Source organism: Akebia trifoliata, chromosome 5 (genome assembly GCF_017979445.1).
Source record: "Akebia trifoliata isolate Shusen 1 chromosome 5, ASM1797944v1, whole genome shotgun sequence".
In the NCBI taxonomy this organism is placed as follows: Eukaryota; Viridiplantae; Streptophyta; class Magnoliopsida; order Ranunculales; family Lardizabalaceae; genus Akebia; species Akebia trifoliata.
This window is the reverse complement of record NC_141379.1, coordinates 2,598,175-2,614,506: the sequence shown is the minus strand read 5'-3', so window position 1 is coordinate 2,614,506 and position 16,332 is coordinate 2,598,175.

Below are 16,332 nucleotides of genomic sequence, written 5' to 3'. Positions count from 1 at the left end.
AAAACATTCAAAAGCCTTTAATCAAGTTCAAAACGATACTCACTGAGGATTAATTGAGATGGTAAGAAGCGAATAGTTCCCTATGTCGTTACTTCAAGGTTTTGTATGTGGCTCCACATAAAGTGACTATTTACCTGTCGTAACACATGACAAGGTGGGATGGTGTGTGTGTGACCCCACGTAGATTAGTCTCATCTAAGGTGGGGATAGGCCCTAGGTAACCTAATTTTTTATTTTTATTTTTGATTTAAAATCTTATCTAGACCATAAATAGTAGATGTGGTATTTTTCCAACTTGACATTGTCCCTTTCAAGTGAGAAGTTCTACGGGGAAAAGATACCATGTGATAAACTTAAATCATTAGATATTTCAATGGGATAAATTATTGTAAAATAAAAATACTTTACCTACTAAGTTGGTAAGGAAAATTTTTTGACTACATCACCTATGGCATCTAAAATGATCCCATTTTTTTTCCTAAGCAAGCAAGGTGTTAGTGGCTAATGGAGATAAAGATGGGTTCAACGGGATTTAAATCAAAGTCATGGGATTTACTTTCCTCAAGCCTTAACCAATTAGCCAAGTGGTACCTTCATCTAAAATGATCGCATAACAAAAGGAGGTGGAGGACAAATTCTAAGAAATTTGAAAAAAAAAAAAAAAGTTATTTTTTACTATTAAATTTTATTTTTCAATTTAGGAGTTGGTGGCAGTATGTTTTCAACACCTTGGATCAAGTCCAATTTTTTATTTTTATTTAATTTTTATGACGGGATTTTAGATACGTAGGCCCGATTAATTAGGGTTGGACAACTTACCTCTTAAAACACCATATGTCACTCAAATCCCTCAGGTACATAATACAATATCCCACAAACTCCATATACTAAGTAAGTAGGGATAAATTCTAATGAGTGGCCAAGGAGTTTTTGATCTGTTTTGAATATGTGTTTTTTCACTAAAATTGGGAGAGAATTGGTGTTGGATTATCCATGTGGACCCAATTACCCTCAATAAGATTTGAAATCCTACTTAATCAAGCTAACTTGACTCATTGTACAAAGGTTGATCTCAACAATCTGAATGTGGATCTATAATGATTGATGTTCAAATGCATGTTAAAATTGGCGATTATAAAATATCGATCAATCTTTACAAAAAGGTTTGAGCTCAATGCATGATTTGAATTGTTCGTCTTGACAATTTGAATCATCCATCTCGCCAATTGAATGGGGATGAAAGGGCATTAAGAAAGAAAAACAGAGTTTAATAAATGGACTGTAAAATTCACAGGAAAAATCTTCGGGGGTGGTTAAAAAGAATCCCTAAGTCAGGTTTCATCAAGAGATTTTATCAAAAAACTTAACGCACCCTCAAAAATGTTTTTGATGTGGCTATATTGTACAACAGATATTGTGTGGTGGAGGATTTTTACTTTTTGAAATCTTCTGTGTTCCACTTAACTAGCTTTCCGAAGATTGATTGATGTATATTGTGCTAATGTAAATAAGATATCATTGTTGGTGATTGATTTGATTAACGAACAGAAGCAAATGACGACTGCTTCTACTTTTTTGTTTTTCGTTTTTTTTGGTCTCCTCTAAGTTAGACTAGATATTATCAGAATAACTCAGAAGAGTTCAATTTATGCATTCTGCTCAATTGTTTTAAAAATTTTACTGAATTGGTGGTTGAATTGGGTTCGACCAGATTTTGTAATAAAAATGGTTCAGCTAATGACCAACGGTCGTGAGTATTATTTTATTTAAGAATATAAATAAAATGAATTTTAGTTTAAATATTTACATACTTTTAATTATTTTAATATTTAATATATATATATATATATATATATATATATGGTCGGATTCCGTAGACACATAAAACTACTCATAAAGCTATAACATTTTTGTCTTATATGGTTAAAAAGGTTTGAAATGGGCTGATTTTTTGTGAAAATGATCTCTATGGTGAGGGGATCATCCTTGCAAAAAATCATCCCATTCAAAAACTTCTAATCCCATCAAAAATGGTTTACAAAAATTGGACGGTTTAAAAATTTTCAACGTGTAAACATGGGACTAGAAGCTTCATAATAGGCTGATTTTTGGTAAAGATGATCTCCTCACCATAAAGATCATCCTCACAAAAAATCAGCCGATTCCAAACATTTTTGCCCATATAAGACAAAACACGTTGTAGCTTTATGAGTAACTTTATGTGTATACGGATCCTAATCCATATATATAGGATTGGCTAAGATTCAATCATTATCCCACCATTTTGATAAGTATTTAGTCATGTTGAAGTGACCTCAGACTGGAATTTCATATCACACTTCTTGATGTGAAAGTATAGGGGAACCATAGATGCTTTTCATCAAGATACAAGTGAAAAAGCATTTATGGTACTTATCCACTCTCACGTCAAAAAGTGCATTATGATCAGCATGACTCTTAGACGATAGTCAATTCAGAGTAACAATGAGCACATATACACAAGAGTCTTGATAATCTGATAGCCCCCTCTGACATAGGTGCCCCTACGCCCCAATATCAGAACCGTATATCATTTGTCTCGGGATACACAAGAAAAAGATTTATGGTTATGCATATCTCGAGGTAAATGATCTATGATTTTGTGATGGGGGCGATTGTCAGAGTGGGAGCATCAGAAAATCATTATCCATTACGATATCATAACAATGTTTTCATTAGGATACGTAGTAATAAATAAAGGGTGGTGATATTACCACACCATTATAATATAAAATCACACTGGAAGTAATAAAAGTTACATAACAGAATCGCTTCTTATATGATGCGATCTTATAATAAAATTACTGATGGTCTGAATTTATATTATAATGTTATGTACTATCAATCTTAAAGAAAAGAAAAATGCTACAATGACCTTAAGATTGTACCTCACATTGCACTTTTTATGTTAGAAAAATGTGATGTGAGCTCCATGTATGTACTCATTGTACCGAGGTCGATCTTGACAATCTAAACGTGGATCTATAATGATTCATGTTCAAATGCATGTTGAAATCGGCAATTATAAAAGATCGATCAATCTTTACAATTGGATCAAAGGTTTGAGCTCAATGCATGATTTGAATTTTTCATCTTCACCTATCTCACCAATTGAATGGGGGATGAGAGGGCATTAAGAAAGAAAAATAGAATTTAATAAATGAACTATCAAATTACCAAGAAAAAGCTAAGGGGGTGGTTAGAAAGAAATCCCCAAGTCAGTTTTCATGAAGAGATTTTATCAAAAAAACTTACCAAACACTCAAAATATGTTTTTGATGTGGCTATATTTTCCAATATTGTACAATAAATATTGTGTGGTGGAGGACTTTTACTTTTAGAAATCCTGTGTGTGCCACTAAAGTCGCTTTCCGACGATTGATTGATGTCTATTGTTGGTGATTGATTTAATTTACAAATCTTCATTCTATATCGACTGCTTGTACTTTTTTGTTTTCTTTTCCCTAATAAGCTATACTAGATATTATCAGAATAAGTTAGAAGAGTTCAATTTATGCATTCGGCTCAGATGTTTTAAAAATCTGATCGAATTGGTGGTTGAATCAGGTTCGACCAGATTTTGTAATAAAAATGGTCCAGCTAATGAACAGTTGGTTGTGAGTATTTTTTTTCATTTACGATTATATAAAATAAAAAAAAGGAATTTTAGTTAAAATATTTACATATTTTTATTGTTTTATAAAATATATATCAGATTGGCCAGGGTCCAATCATTGACCCACCATTTTGATAAGTATTTAGTCGAATAATGTTGACTACTTCAGACTGAAACCTCATATCGCACTTCTTGACGTGAAAGTGTATGGAAATCATAAATGCTTTTCATCAAAATACAAGAGAAAAAGCATCTATGGTACTCATCCACTGTCATGTCAAGAAGTACAATATGATCAAGTTCCAGCGTGAGGTCACTCCAGCACGACTCTTAGACGATAGACATTTTAGAGTAACAATAAGCACATATACACAAGAGTCGTGATAATTTGATGCCCCCCTCTAACATATGCACCACCACACCCCCAATCATAGAACCGTAGATCATTTGCCTCGGGATACACAAGAAAATATATATGGTTATGCATATCTTGAGGTAAATGATCTAAGATTTTGTGATGGGGGCGATTGTCAGAGTGGGGGCATTAGAAAATCATTATCCATTACAATATCATAACGATGTCTTCATTAGGATACGTGGCAATAAATAAAGGGTGTTGATATTACCACACCATTATAATATAAAATCACACCGCAAGTAATAGAAGTTATATAATAGAATTGCTTCTTATATGGTGCGATCTTATAATAAAATTACTTTTGGTCTGAATTCATATTACAATGTTATGTACTATCAGTCTTAAAGAAAAGAATAATGCTGAAATGACCTTAAGATTGTACCTCACATTGCACTTTTCACGTCAAGAAAGTGTGTTGTGAGATACAATCTTGAGGTCACTCCAGCACGATTCTAAAGAAAAATAAAAAGTCTATAGATTCTATACAATTGCGTATAGAAAATGGAAAATAAGTGAAAAAAAATATGTTTTCCTAGAAATACGATTTTCAAGTGTATTTTCTAAGTTAAAATCCTATCACTTAAGAAAACATATAGAATAGTATTTTTAATGTTTCCCATTCCTATCATCTACTCCCAAATGTATTAAATAAAGTGTTTATCACGTCTAAACCAACATTTCAACTTATGCTTAATTGATAGGCAACAACAAATGATTTGATTGATTTAGGGATAGTTTCTCTCTTGAAATTTTCCTATTAAGGTCTTATTTGGTACACTACAAATCATTTGCATAGCAAATGTTTTGTGAAGAAAACATTGAGGGTTGGTTCAATGACAATTTCAAACTGAGAAGCGGTTAATGCATGTAGGTCGTGAGTTCGATACCTTAGGGGACACTCGTGAGGTTGCACTCTCGCTTATCTAATGCGGGTGTTGCACGTGCCTCCGTTCTAGTCCTTGAACAAGACCATGGTCTATGGACTGGGCAAAGCCCATCATGGCCCGCTATCTACAAGGATACTGGATTATTATAAAAAAAATGTTATGTGATGGAAACATTTACTATATCATGTTTGGTAGTCATTGGAAAATCTCTTGCGAAATCATTTTTTTTTCTTTGGTTGATAATTTTATATTTGTCATGCAAAGTTTTTAAAGTGATTTATTGTTAAAGTAAAACATGGAAATAACTTTAACTAATTCGATCTCATAAACGAAATGATCTACATTACAAAAGTACCTCAAGTACTTACTATATTAACATACATATGCATTTACAAAAATATTCCTATTATATATTGTAAACATGAGATGTTTATCATAGAATTTGAATGCTATGTTATTTGGAGTCGCTACCATTCTTTTTAGAAATGGATGTGAATGGGCACCTGAAATAATTTTGAAATTGGTTTTATTAGTGTAATGACTCTCGTTTATGAAAAGGAGTATGATCTATCTAAAATCTATGGTAAAGGGATTTGATTAGAGAATGGAGAAGGTGTTAGGCACTCCATTTTCTCCACCTAAGGTGGTTACCTAAAGAACTTGGCAAATCTTTTGAAATTTAAGAAAATAATAAAAAATGGACAAAAGTGCATGTTTAGAGGTGATATGTGCAATATGTGGAAATGTTCCCTTAGAAAAAAGGTTTTTATATCAATATGACATTGGGAATATCTTATGAAAGAGGATGACTCATTTAGTCTACATTATTTTTCATGAGTAGGAATGTTGATTTGGACTTTTTAGAGAAACTTCATGGTAGAGTTCTCTTAATACCATAACCTTAATGCATGTATGTAAGGCTCAAAACTTAGTGTTACAACCCCAACAAGAGGGTGACACATTTTTTCATCATTGTCAAGCATATGTGAGTGAGTGCATGACGTACAATATGATACATGAGATATATCGTAAGGAAAATAAGGTTTCAACCTCCATCATTTCTTCTAAACCGTCTCAAACATTTCATGCCCAAAGTTGATGTTCAACTTACTCGAGAGGAAGAAGGATTCTCCATTACATTCTAAGATTTTTTAAGAAAGGAATAGAAGAAGAAGTTGCAAATATTTAAAATGAAATTAAATCCTAACCCACCTTGTTTCTTTATAATCTTGAATGAAATTGTCTTGAGTAAATAATTTGATGTTAGAATTTTGACTAAGTGTTGAAGGTAAGAGATTAGTAATGATTTTTGTTTAAAAGCTTGAAGGTTGAAAAATGAGGGCTTGAGTTGAGTACGGATTTTAATAGAGTTTAAAGTTGAGAGATGGGGCTTTAAAGCATGAATTGCTCATAGGAAATTGAACTATTTATAAAGTGTTGGAAAATTTTTAAGAAGAAAGTTGTCCAATCCTAAAAATAAAGAAAATGAACATAAGGTTTTTATTGTTTCTTTTATGATTTTTTTTTATTATTTAAAGATTCCTAACTTTTGAGGGTATATTTGAAAGTTCTCTAAATTTTTGAGATTTTTATCAAAAATCAAAACACCTTTTTTGTTTGACCTTATTTTTTTAGAATATTCTTGAATTTTTTAAAGATAGTTTACTCTCCAATTAGGTTAGAATATTGGGCATTGGGACTTATAAGAGACCACCATATGTTCTTTTTTGAGGGAGGTGTAAGACTATGGACTTAGAATAAATTTGAAATGAGCTTAGTTTTGAATTTTAGTTTTGGGCTTGGGGTATGGGGCTTAAGATGATTTATGTTTAGGTATTTGGACTAGACTTACTGTGAACTTGGTATTGGGTTAGGCTATGGATAATTGTTGGTTGATGGAGAATAAGTTTAGATTAGGGAACAAGTGTGAAATTGGTTAGGTCCATTTTTTTTTTGCTAAGCAAGCAAGGGGAGATATATTATATATGTAAAAATTGATACATAGGACTAGCCCTAACGAAATACAGATCGGAATTGCGGAAGATATAACTTATCTCCAAAATAAGCATGTTTTACATTTAGAGGAAAATCCATTACTCTTTAACTATCAAAGAATGTTGGTTATGGAGAACTGCAGTAGCAAGGGTATCTACTACAACATTCGCCTCTCTCCAGACATGATTTACTCATACTTCAAGTTTGGATAACGTTGTTCTTGCCTTGTGCAACCAATGGTCCAGTCTGCAAGAGACGACTTGACGTACTAGACTCGTTACTATTATTGCTGAGTCTATTTCTATAAGTGATTTTTTCAACTAAATCGAAACTTTCCAATGCAGCATTTAAAGCTCGAATTTCTGCTATATTGTTTGTCGTTGCTCCTAAGAACCAATGCCCCGCTTCCACAAGATCACCATTTTCATCACGGATAATAGCCCCTCCTCCTGAAAGGCCTGAATTACTTCTAGCTGAACCATCTGTATTGAGTTTAAACCAGCCTGGAGGCGGTTTTTTCCAGCAAATTCTAACAATACTTTTATGAGAAATCAGTTTCCTATCTATTCCAATATCTTTCAACTTACAGATTGTCGCGTCTGAGGAAGGAAGGTTGATCACTTGATGCTTCTCGAGTTCCATTAACCATTTAAGACATCTGTTGATAACTCATTGGGCAGTAGGCTTCCTACTATAAAAAATGGACCAATTTCTTTCTAACCATATGTTCCAGCATACTACCCATGGAATCATACCAGTGATAATACCAAATTAAGTTGTTTTTCGATAGACCCCATTTCAGCATTGAAGCTAACGACCAAAATCTATTTTGCTCATCTAGAAGTTGGCAACTAAAAAAATTCCACACCTTAATTGTAAAAGAACACTGAAAGAAGAGGTGATCAATGGATTCTTTCTCATCTTCACAGCACGGACATCTTGACGCCATGGATATACCCCATTTTTTCTGAACTTGGTCTACCAAGCACGCTTTGTGATATATTTTCCACACCAAAGTCTTCATATTAGTGGGAACTTGAGCCTTCAAAATTGCCTTACAGATTTGAGAAGTAATACCCCTTACCCTCACTAATTCCCTTGCCGAGCTAGATGAAAACACTCCAGATAAAGATGGCATCCAAATTGTTCTGTCAATACTACTTTGCTAGACATTCGAAGCAATTATATCCTCCACAGCATTGTCATCCAGGATAATTTCTCTAAGTTTAGAAACATTCCAACCCTCTCTACTCCATACCTCCTTCATTGTAATTTCTTTATTTGCTTCCAGATAGTTTTCAATTAATGGAGCGGATCCTCGCCAGTTGTGTAAAAAGAGAGAAGTCGTTGCACCAACTCCGATCAACGTTTTTGAAAGGCTAATTGTAAGTTGAAGAAAACTCCGAATAGATCTCCAAATCTTCAAACCTTTTGTTTTTGAAGGAGTCCACTAATTTCCATCCTTTACATACTTGTTTTTGAGATAGTCTATCCATAGCCCTTTCTCATTAGTCAATCTCCAACAAATTTTCATTAAGCCTACTTTGTGAACCTCAGCAAGAGTTTTAACACCCAGCCCACCTTCTAATTTCGGTTTGCAAACTTTATTCCAAGCCACAAGATGATTCTTTCTCCTTCCCTCAGTGCTTCCCTAAAAGAATTTTGCGAAGCACGACTCCAAAGAATCTGAAATATACTTTGGGATAGGAAGAATTGAAATAAGGTACACTAGAATGGAGGAAAATACATGTGAGAGCAAAGTTAAACGTCCTCCCTCGGATAGAAGATTAGACTTCCAACCCATCATCTTCCTCGATATCTTCAAAACCAAGCCTCTATACATTTCTCTCGTTACTCTACCATAAAATAATGGAACACCCAAATAATTGGTTGGTAAAGATCCCTTAGTAAAACTAAAAATTGTCTTAATAAGATCTATTTGCCTTTATTCCACATGATCTAACACAAAGAAACAACTCTTCTCTAAGCTAACTTGCTGACCCGAGGCTTGGTCATAGATTCTAAAAAATCTTTGATAGACTTAAGACATTTTATTGTAGCTTTTGAGAAAATAATTAAATCATCCACAAATAATAGATAGCTTGGAGCTACTCCTTTTTTTGAAACTGCAAATCTCTCCATTTTTCCAGTTAGTGCAATATTATTCCGCCCCACACTTAGAGTCTCCTCCGCAAGGATGAAAAGACTAGGAGATAATGGATCTCCTTGTCCTAGGCCATGACTACCTCCAAAAAATCCATAAGAGCACCCATTGACTAGCACCGAATAAGAAACACTCCGCATGCACCCGTTTTCAGAAAATCTCTTGGAAACCACATCTTAGAGAGGACTGCCAACAAGAAAAGCCATTCCAGCCTATCATAAGCTTTCTTCATGTCAATTTTCAATGCCAAATTATTGCCTCTTGCTTTCAAGTTAAAGTCATCTAACACTTCATGAGCCAACACAATGTTATCATAAACATTCCTTCCCTTCGCAAAAGCACCTTGTTCAGGAGAAATCAAGGAAGGAAGAATCTATTCAAATCTAGAAGCCAAAATTTTGGACAAAATTTTATCCAAAAAATTGCATAAACTAATAAGCCTAAAATTTGAAAAGGAAAGGGATACCTCAACCTTGGGAATCAAGGCTATAAACGTGGTATTGACAGATTTAGGAATGATGCCTTCCTAAAAAAAATTTGTAACCGCCTTTAACAAGTCTTTCTTGATGATGTCCCAACATTTGATGTAGAACAATCCCAAAAAACCATTCAGACTTGCTGCTCCTTGTGCATTCACACTTTGGACAGCTTGCAAAACCTCAACTTCAGTAGGGATAACACATAACCGAAGTTTATGTTGAGAAGTTACTTTACATTTCAACCCCTCCAACAAATTACTGTAATTGCATCTTTGAGAAGAATTAAGAAGCTCTTTAAAAACATGGACTGCCTCACGACCAATTTCTTCTGTATCTTTTATAATAGACCCATCAGGTTTTCTTATTTTTCTAATCAAATTTCTTATAGTTCGAATCTTAGCAGAAAGATGAAAGAGTTTTGTGTTTCTGTCACCATCCTTGAGCCAAGAAACTCTTGATTTTTACTTCCAACACGGCTCTTCATTGCTTGCCCATGTCGCATATTCCACCTTAGATTTTTGACACTCTAGATAGAGGTTATGGTCCTAAATTCAAAGAAATGGGCTAGGGAAGTGGGTATGTAATTGAATTGAATTAGGGAAATGGGTATGTAATTGAATTGGATTAAGAGTTATGGAATTTGATCGAGAATGAATTATAAAATTGGATGGAAAATGGGTCATGAAGTTGGATGGGGTTGGACTAGGGATAAGATTTAGGAATGCAAATTAATGTGAAATGATGCATGTGTGCACGTATTAATGAAGAAAAGTGCCAAGTTGCAATTATTATGAAAAGTCGGCTTGTTGAAGGGTTTTTGACCATTAATCGAAATCAACTTGGAATTTTTGAAAATTTGAATTTTTTTTTAATGAGTTCATGCAAATTGGAGTGTCTACACATATTGAAATTAAAAAATATTTATTATAAAAAAAACCTATTCAAACTACAAAAATACTTATAGCACTTGTTATAATAACATGCATATAAATTTATGAAAATACCACTATAACGAGGGATGTTTTTATGAAAACATTAATGAGATGTATTTTGTAATTTTAATATGCAAGAAAATGTATCTTTGATGAGATGTATTTTTGTTAATTCTTATAATTTAAAATTTTATGAAATTAGGGGAATTATTGTAATTACAATGTGTAATTCAATATAACTTTGACGAGGGGCATTTTTGTAAATTTATGTATATAACAAGGACTGTGGATATTTTCTTAATTTAATTATTTGTTTTATAAGGGATATATTTGTAATTGTTATATACATAGGTGGGCGTTGAATTATTTTGCTGAAATTTATTAAGAATTAAGGTGATTCATGCAAATTTTTCGCAATTCAAATCATTTGCATTGTGTAACCTATACGCACCCAAAAAATAGATTTAAGGATACCAAATAGGGCGTAAGTTTCCAAGAGACGGAAAGTATTCTTTGATAAATAAATTTAGAAACCTTTTATTGTCAACCCAACTTTTACTTCAGCCACATCCATAGGTTTTAGACTCGTTTGAGGCCAAACATTTTGGCAAAACATTTTTCAAAACATGGGTTAAAGGTTTTGGAATGGGCTGATTTTTGGTGAGGATGATCTCTACACCGTAGAGATCATCCTCACCAAAAATCAGCAAATTCCAAAACTTCTAGCCCAGTTTACAAGTTGAAAAATTGTGGACCGTCCATTTTTTGTAAACCATTTTTGATGTGGTTAGAAGTTTTGGAATGAGCTGATTTTTGGTGATGGCGATCTCCTCACCGTAGAGATCATCCTCGCCAAAAATCAGCCCATTCCAAAACTTCTAACCCATGTTTTGCCAAAATATTTGTTGCTGAACTTTTCCCATATATATATATATATATATATATATATATATGGGTCCTGTTCAGCAACAAACATTTTGGCAAAACATTTTTCAAAACATGGGTTAGAGGTTTTGGAATGGGCTGATTTTTGGTGAGGATGATCTCTACGATGAGGAGATCATCTTCACCAAAAATCAGCCCATTCCAAAACTTCTAGCCCCAATTTACAAGTTGAAAAATCGTGAACCGTCCATTTTTTGTAAACCATTTTTGATGGGGTTAGAAGTTTTGGAATGGGCTGATTTTTGGTGATGATGATTTCCTCACCGTAAAGATCATCCTCACGAAAAGTCAGCCCATTCCAAAACCTCTAACCCATGTTTTGAAAAATGTTTTGCCAAAATGTTTGTTGCTGAACATTTCCATATATATATGTGTGTGTGTGTGTGTACGCGCGCGCGCGCGGGTTCAACAACCCCAAAGTTTGCCGAACATTGTGCCAAATATTTTTCAAAACATGGGTTAGAAGCTTTGGAATAAGCTGATTTTTTGTGAGGATGATCTCTATGATGAGGAGATCATCCTCACCAAAAATCAGCCTATTCCAAAACTTCTAACTCCATCAAAAGTGATTTACAAAAATTGGACGGTCCACGATTCTTCAACTTGTAAACTAGGGTTAGAAGTTTCGAAATGAGTTGATTTTTGGTGAGGATGATCTCTTCACTATAGAGATCATCATCACAAAAAATCAGCCTATGCCAAAACTTCTAACCCCATCAAAAGTGATTTACAAATAATGTTTGGCAAACTTTACGGCTACCAAATCGTTTTATATATATATATATATATATATAGGGAAATGTTCAGCACCCTAAGTTTTACCACACACTTTAACAAACGTTTTTTGTCCTACATGGGTTAGAAGTTTTGGAATGGGCTGATTTTGGTGAGGATGATCTCTATGATTAGAAGATCATCCTCCCCAAAAATCAGCCCATTCCGAAATGTTTAGCCCCATGTTTACACGTTGAAAAAATCGTGGACCGTCCATTTTTTGTAAACCATTTTTGATGGGGTTAGAAGTTTTTTGAATGAGCTGATTTTTGGTGAGGATGATCTCCTCACCATAAAGATCATCCTCACCAAAAATCAGCCCATTCCAAAACTTCTAACCCATGTAAGACAAAACACATTTGTTAAAGTGTGTGGTAAAACTTAAGGTGCTGAACGGGACCCATATATATATATATATATGGGAAATGTTCAGCACCCTAAGTTTTACCACACACTTTAACAAACGTTTTTTGTCCTACATGGGTTAGAAGTTTTGGAATGAGCTGATTTTTGGTGAGGATGATCTCTATGATTAGAAGATCATCCTCCCCAAAAATCAGCCCATTCCGAAATGTTTAGCCCCATGTTTACACGTTGAAAAATCGTGGACCGTCCATTTTTTGTAAATCAATTTTGATGGGGTTTGAAGTTTCGGAATGAGCTGATTTTTGGTGAGGATGATCTCCTCACCATAGAGATCATCCTCACCAAAAATCAGCTCATTCCGAAACTTCTAACCCATGTAAGACAAAACGCGTTTGTTAAAGTGTGTGGTAAAACTAAGGGTGGCGAACAGGACCCTATATATATATATGGGAAATGTTCAGCACCCTAAGTTTTACCACACACTTTAACAAACGTTTTTGTCCTACATGGGTTAGAAGTATTGGAATGAGTTGATTTTTGGTGAGGATGATCTCTATGATTAGAAGATAATCCTCCCCAAAAATCAGCCCATTCCGAAATGTTTAGCCCCATGTTTACACGTTGAAAAATCGTGGACCGTCAATTTTTTGTAAATTAATTTTGATGGGGTTAGAAGTTTTGGAATGAGCTGATTTTTGGTGAGGATGATCTCCTCACCATAGGGATCATCCTCACCAAAAATCAGCTCATTCCGAAACTTCTAACCCATGTAAGACAAAACGCGTTTGTTAAAGTGTGTGGTAAAACTAAGGGTGGCGAACGGGACCCTATATATATATATATATATATATATATATATTTTATTACGACCCCTATTACGACTCACATTGCGACAACGTGTTTGTCTTATATGGGCAAAAATGTTTTGGAATGGGCTGATTTTTTGTGGGGATGATCTCTGTGATGAGGGGATCATCCTGGCAAAAAATCATCCCATTCCAAAACTTGTAACCCCATCAAAATTGATTTACAAAAATTGGACGATCTAGAATTTTTCAACAAAAATTGGACGGTCTAGAAGTTTCATAATGAGCTGATTTTTGGCAAAGATGATCTCCTCACCACAAAGATCATCCTCACAAAAAATCAGCCCATTCCAAACATTTTTGCCCATATAAGACAAAACACGTTGTCTATATGTGTGTTGAAATGGTTGTCGTTTGAACCTGACCCTATATATATATATATAGGGTAGTGTTCAAGGGCAAACTTTTTAGCAAACTTTTTGGCAAAACATTTTTCAAAACATGGGTTAGAGGTTTTGGAATGGGCTGATTTTTGGTGAGGATGATCTCTACGGTGAGTAGATTATCCTCACCAAGAATCAGCCCATTCCAAAACTTCTAACCCTTGTTTACCAGTTGAAAAATCGTGGACCGTCCATTTTTTGTAAACTGTTTTTGATGGGGTTAGAAGTTTTGGAATGGGCTGATTTTTGGTGATGATGATCTCCTCACCATAGAGATCATCATCACCAAAAATCAACCCGTTCCAAAATCTCTAACTCATGTGTTTGGAAAATGTTTTGCCAAAAAGTTTGCTAAAAAGTTGGCCATTGATGGCCCCCCATATATATATGTATAGAGTCGGGTTCAAACCACACACATTGCAACACACATTGCGACAACGTGTTTTGTCTTATATGGGCAAAAATGTTTGGAATGGGCTGATTTTTTGTGAGGATGATCTCTATGGTGAGGAGATCATCCTTGCCAAAAATCAGCTCATTATGAAATTTCTAGCCCCATGTTTTCAGGTTGAAAATTTTTAGACCGTCCAATTTTTGTAAATCAATTTTGATGGGGTTAGAATTTTTGGAATGGGATGAATTTTTGCCAGGATGATCCCCTCATCACAGAGATCATCCTCACAAAAAATCAGCCTATTCCAAACATTTTTGCCCATATAAGACAACCATGTTGTCGCAATTTGTGTCGTTTGAACCCCACCCATATATATATATATATATATATATATGGGTCCCGTTCAGCAACAAACATTTGACAAACATTTTGGCAAAACATTTTTCAAACATGGGTTAGAGGTTTTGGAATGGGCTGATTTTTGGTGAGGATGATCTCTACGGTGAGGAGATTATCCTCACCAAAAATCAGCCCATTCCAAAACTTCTAGCACCAGTTTACAAGTTGAAAAATCGTGGACCGTCCATTTTTTATAAACCATTTTTGATGGGGTTAGAAGTTTTGGAATGGGCTGATTTTTGGTGATGATGATCTCCTCACCATAGAGATCATCCTCACCAAAAATCAGCCCATTCCAAAACCTCTAACCCATGTTTTGAAAAATGTTTTTGCCAAAATGTTTGTCAAAATGTTTGTTGCTGAACATTTCCATATATATATATATATATATATATATATGGTCCCGTTCAGCACCCTAAGCTTTACCACACATTTTAGTAAACGTGTTTTGTCTTACATGGGTTAGAAGTTTTGGAATGGGCTGATTTTTGGTGAGGATGATCTTTATGGTGAGGAGATCATCCTCACCAAAAATCAGCTCATTCCAAAACTTTTAACCCCATCAAAAATGGTTTACAAAAAATGGACGATCCACGATTTTTCAACGTGTAAACATAGGGCTAAACATTTCAGAATGGGCTGATTTTCGAGGAGGATGATCTTCTAATCATAGAAATCATCCTCACCAAAAATCAGCCCATTCCAAAACTTCTAACTCATGTAGGACAAAAAACGTTTGTTAAAGTGTGTGGTAAAACTTAAGGTGCTGAACATTTCCCATATATATATATATATATATATATATATATATATATATATGGGTCCCGTTCAGCACCCTAAGTTTTAACCACACACTTTAACAAACGCATTTTGTCCTAAATGGGTTAGAAGTTTCAGAATGGGCTGATTTTTGGTGAGGATGATCTCTATGGTGAGGAGATCATCCTCACCAAAAATCAGCTCATTCCAAAACTTCTAACCCCATCAAAAATGATTTACAAAAAATGGACGGTCCATGATTTTTCAACTTGTAAACATGGGGCTAAACATTTCGGAATAGGCTGATTTTTGGGGAGAATGATCTTCTAATCATAGAGATCATTCTCACCAAAAATCAGCCCATTCCAAAACTTCTAACCTATGTAGGACAAAAAACATTTGTTAAAGTGTGTGGTAAAACTTAGGGTGTTGAACATTTCCCTATATATATATGAGTAGCGTTCAATGGCCAACATTTTGGCAAACACATTTTTCAAAACATGGGTTAGAGGTCTTGGAATGGGCTGATTTTTGGTGAGGATGATCTCTATGGTGAGGAGATCATCATCACCAAAAATCAGCCCATTCCAAAACTTCTAACCTCATCAAAAATGGTTTACAAAAATGGACGGTTCACGATATTTCAACTTGTAAAATGGGGCTAGAAGTTTTGGAATGAGCTGATTTTTGGTGAGGATGATCTCCGCACCGTAGAGATCATCCTCACCAAAAATCAGCCCATTCCAAGACCTCTAACCCATGTTTTGAAAAAGTGTTTGCCAAACTGTTGGCCACGGATAGGGACCCTATATATATATATATATATATAATCGTGACCCCAAGTGGCAAACTCAATCAACTATCCTAACCTGACAAGTTTGAAACCATAGATCTGCGCTCCTTGGGAAACACAGCT